This window comes from Bacillus rossius, chromosome 6 (assembly GCF_032445375.1).
Source record: "Bacillus rossius redtenbacheri isolate Brsri chromosome 6, Brsri_v3, whole genome shotgun sequence".
NCBI classification, from domain to species: Eukaryota; Metazoa; Arthropoda; class Insecta; order Phasmatodea; family Bacillidae; genus Bacillus; species Bacillus rossius.
Genome location: NC_086334.1, coordinates 64,283,699 through 64,291,351, shown reverse-complemented (window position 1 = coordinate 64,291,351; position 7,653 = coordinate 64,283,699). Strand labels below are relative to the sequence as shown.

The 7,653-nt window shown below is 35.1% G+C and overlaps 1 protein-coding gene across 2 annotated transcripts in view; it reads left to right on the top strand.

Annotated features, from left to right (window-relative positions):
- Window positions 1-411: 411 nt before the first annotated feature.
- The window catches only part of LOC134533263 (WD repeat and FYVE domain-containing protein 3), a 264,565-nt gene continuing 257,323 nt past the window's right edge, over window positions 412-7,653 (top strand). The window contains exon 1 of one of the 2 annotated variants that reach the window (XM_063370699.1): window positions 412-713. The gene's annotated coding sequence lies outside the window, so the exon portion shown is untranslated. The remainder of the gene's footprint in view (window positions 714-7,653) is intronic. The other variant, XM_063370702.1, reaches the window with a different exon arrangement.

Genomic DNA, 7,653 nt, shown 5'->3' with positions numbered 1-7,653 from the left:
AAAGCATTTCCAATCAATGGTACAAAATTTGTGTGTTTGACACTTCTAGCCCCAGTTCTTTTAAAACAACTTGAAACAGTCTTTGTCCAGGATACTTTGATGGGTCGAAAAAACAGACATAGGTAGGCTACCTTATTGTAGGACATTTATTTTTATTTTTAGCGAAATGGCAAGATAAACTTGCACATATATATCATTTCTAGCAAATAACGGACAAATCAAACCGAATATTCTACATTATGTAGTGTGTAATGTTTTGCTATCCACATGAGGCGTGGTGGTTTATTTCTATAAACATGGTAAAGATTAAACTTCTACCTCTATATTACAGCTTATGGCTGCATACAAAACTAAGGTTACAAAAATCTGACTGAAAACGGGGTTTCTGTTGTTGAAAGTTGGTAGATTTGCAGAAAAGTGGGGGTAGTGGGTGTGATGATCTAACAGACTGAAAACGTCAATATATGTCTCAATGTAGATCTTACGCTCGAAAATTACGCGTATGACTTCTCAGATGTCTTATCGAGTTTGTTTCACCTCAGATACTTTTATTGTTTTGTTACGAATGCTCTTCCTTGCTTAGTAATGAAAAGCAAGCGTCTGTTTTACGGCATCATAATTGCTCAATAATTAAGGAAGAAATACAAGTGAAATGCATTCATAACACTATACTATTAGATACGGTGTCAAGTTATTACCATTAATTACAATTGGTGAGTACCCTTGTACTCCCTGTAACGTCATATTATATTTGCATACGAAATGTTGTTGTGACACTCTGACAGGACTACTCAACACGATATTACAGCGAGGTTACCAGCTACTCGTCAACGAGAAACTTTGAACCGGTGTGCATGTCACTACAGGATAAACGAGTTTTATTTACCTACAGCTAATAAAACATGCCTACTCACACGAAAAGTTTCCCCATTAAGTTGTTATTTAGTTATTGTGTTTATAATAATTATTGGACATAGCGGCTTTTTAGAATGGAAAGGAAAAAAATAGGAAAAGATGGTTTTCACTCACTACACACGTCCTAAAATTTACTCCGAAGGGATGGTTTCATAATTCCAACTAGTTAGCGAAAAAATAAAATATTTATATCTTACATTACAATACTATGCTTTTACGCTGCTGTCGCCATAAATTTTTACCAGCTAAAAATAGAAATATGTGTTTTCCATATACTTGAGACATTCCTGAATTGGTAAATATTTACTTGGGCGGTATTTCCCAAAAAAAATGTTAAAAATCCGAAAATACCTTTATTTAATGCTCTTCAACTTCCTCTTTTCATTAAAAGCGGCGGAGATTATAAATTCCAAATACTTTAGGAGATATCGAATTTTTAAATTTCTTCATATGTAGTTGAGCGGTATTTGCGAAAAAAAATGTTAAAAATCCGAAAATACCTTTATTATATGCTCTTCAACTTCCTCTTTTCATTAAAAGCGGCGGAGATTAGAAATTCCAAATACTTTAGGAGATATTGAATTTTTAAATTTCAGAACAAAACCAGCGCATTCCTATGGCGTGCGTGCACCATTGTTTCTTGTTAACGTACGAGTATCTATTTTTTTATTGGATAATGATGTCACGTGATTGTTCGTGATAGGCCAGAATTCAAATGAACTAATATGTGATTATTTAGTTCAATTATTGTTTAAAACGGTGTTTAATTACCGCCTCCAACTTAGGTGAGTTTTTAACGTTTCTAATTTTAAAGTCTTATTTGTTATTTTGATATTGTTGCGCAAGTAATAAGTAACAAAAAAATTTACGTGAGTTGTTACTGTACATCCTTTGTTACGGGTTTGTTAGGTAAGGTCAGTTACATTATAAATAATTTAAAACTAAACAGCCATTAAAATTAATTCACAAAATAATTTTTAATGTCGGCTTAGTTTGAAAGTATTAATAATGTAACTGACCTGACCTAATCAACCATTTTATTAATTACGCATTCACGATTCACGTATTAACGAACTCACGGCAAAATAACAAAAATGGCGCCGCTCGAATGGTTCCACAGGTCTTGTATTGCAAAATTAAAAAATTCGATATCTCCTAAAGTATTTGGAATTTCTTATCTCCGCCGCTTTTAATGAAAAGAGGAAGTTGAAGAGCATTAAATAAAGGTATTTTCGGATTTTTAACATTTTTTTTTGCAAATACCGCTCAACTACATATGATGAAATTTAAAAATTCGATATCTCCTAAAGTATTTGGAATTTCTTACCTCCGCCACTTTTAATGAAAAGAGGAAGTTGATGAGCATTAAATAAAGGTATTTTCGGATTTTTAACATTTTTTTTTCGGAAATACCGCCCAAGTAAATATTTACGCCTGAATTAACCCTGAAATGGTTTCTTATTGCCTACTGGTTTGTGAAAAAATTACTGTTTACAATTTACATTACAATACCTATGTATTCATGCAATCGCTGAAATTCATTGTGTAGGCCTACCCATGGGGTTTTTAAAAAAATTTTCGGAGAACTTTAGTCAATGTAGATGTTGTCCTAATAATGAAATTCGTTTAAGTATTAACTGTATTGCAGTTGTAGGTAATTTTTAATGCTTATATGTCATGTTTGTTGTTTTATTAGAATAAGTAATTGTATTATGAAATGTTTGTTTTTTTTAGATTGCATTTAAAGTACGTACTATTTTGAGTCACGTTGTAACGAATGAGTCTAAAGGGAGGCAAAAATTTGAATAGAATTGTTAGCGTTGTTTATTTTCTGTGAGGAATACATGCTGTGCACTGAAGTAGCTGACACATTGAATTTTGTAGTCTTTCCTTGGAATTCTTTGATTACAGCCATCATATTTTCTGTTTTTGATATAGCTGGTATTTCATACATCCCAGTTTATCCCTGGATCCTGAAGTCTTGATCCTGAAGGCATGATCGTGTTGGCTTTTCTTGTGGCACATGATGCTTGCTGTTTTGGTCAGTATGTCGGTAGATCCTAATGGCATGATCCTGTTGGCATGGTCCTGTTGGCTTGATCCTGTGGTACAGGATGCTTGCTGTTTTAGTTCAGTATGCCAGAAGATCCTGCACATGAAATAAATAGTGAAATAGGAAAGAGTTATGATTGTAGGTTGAAAAAAAAATTGGTTGTCTGTAAAGTCGGTTTACGGACGATAGTTTAACGTGACATCATAACAAAACATTGATGAAATGATTGCATACTTTTATGAATAAAATTGAATCATTTTTATTGAATTATCACTATTTTGTATGGATACAAAGAAGGAGTGAAATGAAATCTACAATTTAATAATTGATAAATTTACTTTTATTTGCACTCATTAATTCAAATATGTTTATTACTTTAACGAAGATATTATTTTAACTATAACTTTTATACATGTTTGCTATTGAACTTCTTCCAATCTGTGTTATTCTGTGAAGGATAGGACGATGATAGGAAAAGTAGGAAACGAATGGGAGTGTTTCAAGTTTAATGTAACTCGAAAAAGTCAAATCGATGGTTGTTCCAATTGAGTGGAAGAGAGATAGATGCGGCGCAAGCGTACAATGAGCGTAACGGGACACAGCAAACGGGTCAATGTGCGTCAGGGGACACGTTTTTCGTGCGTGCAGCCGGTGTTCATCGATTTATTAGACGTCACGTCAAAAACTTTTTATTCGACTTACAACCATAATTCATTATTATATGACAATTATTTTTATGTATAAGATCTTCTGACCTACTTAATTAGCAAGCATCATTTACCACAGGATCAAGCCATTAGGATAATGCTATCAGGGTATTTTGACAACTGAATCAAAACAGCAAGCACCATGTACCACAGGATCAAACCAACAGGATCATGCCATCAGGACTAAGCCTTCAGGATCCAAGGATAAACTTCAATGTATGAATTGGAAGAATTAGCTTATTTTTTATTCTCTATAGTTGACTACAGTTATGCTAAATAAAGAGAAACACGATTGTGGGTAAACAATGAATGGTGGCGTTAGTGTGAAAACACAGGTGTTGTAATGTAAGCTTTAAACTGTTATTTTTGACAAGCCAGTAGGAATTAAGAAACCATCCCTTCAGGGTAAATTGAGGGACGTGTGCAGTGTGTGAAATCATGTTTTTTGATTTTTTCTTTCCGTTCTAAAAAGAAGCAATGTCAAATAATTACAGAGTTTATTGTTTTGATATTTTAAAATTTTCTTTATAGTTCATCATACATTTTTTAAAATTCAAACCTTTAACAACCAAGCATGTAGCAAAGTGTCATCTTTGCTCGTTGAAACAAATATAACTGCCCTAACTAAGTAGTGACCGTGGGTTTTTGGGTAAAGTTTGGCAGGAGCTGGTTATTTTGCAGGCGAGTAGTTAGTAATCTCACTCTAATTGACTCCTATCACATTTTTTGGGCAATACTGCTACAAATCTTCAAGTTAAAGGACTGTAAAAAAAAATTCTTGCATTAGCTTTGTGTGTAAAGTCCTAGGTATGTGTTGTTGGCAGTGCATAAATAGAGTTATGGTTAATTGTGTATAGTTGTGGCAGTTCTATGAAAACAAAGAATAAATAGAAATTGTATTTATGAATAGTACTGCTAATATTCCTTGATATCCCCCCATAAATGAATGAGATCCTGAAATATTAGTGGAGGAGGTGATGAGTCCAAGAAAATTATGGAGAAAAAAACCAATAAAAATGCTTATTTAACACGTTTTGTTATATATAATAAAGATAAATAATTTTTTACATTGGAAGTGGCTGGGATTTAAAAACTAAACAGGCTAATAAAACATATAACCTCAGAGGCGACACTAAAGGCCAAACAGAGAAAGCTAACGCCTCCCTGAAAACACTGTGGAGACTGTGGATCGGTAACATTAAATTAATAAATAAAAATTCAATTTTGTCTATACGCGTGCTTTGATTTATTTTACTTCATTGGTCTGAATTGTTACAAATGGAAAAAATCATCATTTTGATAATTGAATAATTGAATTATGTGGTTAGTTAAAAATTTAATAATTTAAACTTTATAATAGAGTAACTTTATAACAATAATAATCACAATGAGTTATGATAATGATAGGGTTAAATTTATAATAGGATTGGCCTGAAAATGATTTAACAAATGCATTAAGAGATAATTAAAAATAAAACGTAATATAGTAAGTATGTTAAACATATAGAATTTACACACTGGCGCTTTTGTTTGTTACATAAGTAATTATAAAAATTTGGCACAATTTAAATCCGCTTGGAAAATGCAGGGTTTGTCTTCAAGCAATAAAGTATACCATTTTAAATTTCACATATTTGCTCGACTTGCTGACAACCTAAAATCTTGTAAAAATGGCCCGCTGTGGGTGTCACGGAACCGAAAGGGGTTCTGAGTTGTCATGGAGAATTTGGAAGCTTAGCTTGTGGTTCGGGAATGATGATTCCTTATGGTGCCAGGAAGACCATTTGACCTCAATCTCGGCTCCAGTTCTTGGACCCTGTCTGTGAACAAGCCAAATCCAAAAGAATTAGACCTGTTTCACAGACAGTCGTTAAATAGGCACAAATACCTGCAAAAAAAAAAAAAAAAAAAGGAATTATCAGGAAAGAGAATGGGTATCGACAACTCACTAAAACAGAGTGTTGCTCCTTGAAATCAGGAGGTGTCTCGCTAAGGTGCCCACGAAACTAGCGCGGTGGACGTGGAAGCAGTAAGTAGCGGAGGCGAATCTCGCTGAGCGCTGGCCTCTCAAGAAGGAAACAGCTGATAATGATGCAGTCAGTCAGAAGTCGCGCCAAGAAGTCCCTGGTATGGCACCTGTGGCACTTAATTAAATCTGGCGCTTCGCCTTGAAAGGATGAGGGTATACTTCGGCTTCAAGGCCAATAGTTCCAAAGATGTCCGAGGGAGGGGTTGAGAAATACAAGCTTCGAGATCTCGACACTGCAGTTGGCACTAGATTGCAGCGCTATCTACTGTGGAATGGCCGAAGTAGATGCGAAGTTGATTCGCACATCTTGAACAAGATTACTTCAAAAGCAAGGGGGCTTATGGAGGAGACTAGTGGAGCTTCCTGGTGGCTCGGAAGAGAACGATAAGAGAACGTTTGTTGCGTGGGTCGCTGGAGGGCAGTAGTGTATAGCAAGAACTCGAACACCCTGGGGAAGTAAGTGACAATTCCGCCACTAAAGGTCAGGGGTGATACATTCAAACACCAATGGCCAGTCCTTGAGAAATACTGTCGCTCGCTGGGGTTAAGCACTGGTCAATGCTCTGGGACAGTCTCCGGGAGGGGGGGGGGGGGGTGTAAATTTGCAGGGGCAGTGAGAAATGAGCTCTACTGAGCCTGGAGACTGTGCCGGGGCGTTAGGTAAACTGAGTCGGGAGCCTGACTGGAAGTGCTCACCTCAGGCGAGCTCTGAGAAATGAGCTGCCCTGGGAAGCTGCAGAGTAAAGTGGTTGCGGTTACAATGGCAGGGAGAGTTTCAAGAGCCGGGCGTGCACTAAGGCGGGAAGAAAATGAGGCAGGATGCTGGTCTGGCAAAGGGTCGGCAAAATATCAGATACTGCGCTGGGAACGACTCGAGAAAACAGCCGAACAAGGATTAAGTGGGAGGGTACAGTGAGCTGGACAAGTTAAATTGAAGCTATAAAACTACTGTTAAGATGATAATTCAAATTACAAATTTAAAAATTGTGTTGAAAAATCGTTATTGGCGGCACAGTTTATTGTAAGCATATTTTATATGGCATGGAACTACCCCCAATTATTTCAATAAAATAATTTTGCTACAGGGACTAGCATAAATAAACTTCATTCATTTAAACATGATCCAGAAGATTATTTCTCTTTTAAATATTTTCTCTATTATTTACAGTAAGAATGTGTTCAGCTCTAACTTCAAAGATGTATACCAGCCTGGGGAAGCACTTTATGCTATAAGTCGTATAGAGGTTTTTAACTTATTCTCTTGTGATGAACCTGCAGCTGAAGTTTGTCTGTTAAATTCTGACACATTCTGTGTATAGTCGGAGAAAACATCCTGTGTATGGACTGGTTCTCTACAACTAATGAAATTATACATGGCTATATGCATAACATTGACCTTTGCTAATAATTTACTTGTTAAGTCTTAAGTAGCTTTAATGTCAATACACAACATAAAATGTCAGTTTAGAAAACAACCAACATCCTTACATTACCTACTACATAAGTACTTAGGTTCATTTAAATGTGACATTCTGCTTTACGCTTTTCCATTGCATTTTTATACTCGCTGTAGGGAATTTTAATCATTATTTTAAAAAAGAAATAGACTTAACATTAAAATAAAAAATTCTTACATATGTACTGAAGGCTGTTATAATGCCTTTTTAACAAATAGTAGTGTTGTATTAAGTAATACTGAGCTGGCAACTTATCTATGAAAATATTTATCTATTTGTTACATTCAGCCTTTGATTTTGGTAGGTACCATAAGGCTGTGGAACAAGTCATTTGTTCATGAATGAGTTTAATATTAACAGTTCACTTATCCAAAAGCATCCTAATATGAAAGTGATACATTGGGAAACTGAAATATACATTTGCAACAAAATAATGTACATACATACTATTTAAAGATCATAAGTTTCAGAATTGTTTTATTTAGTTTGTAT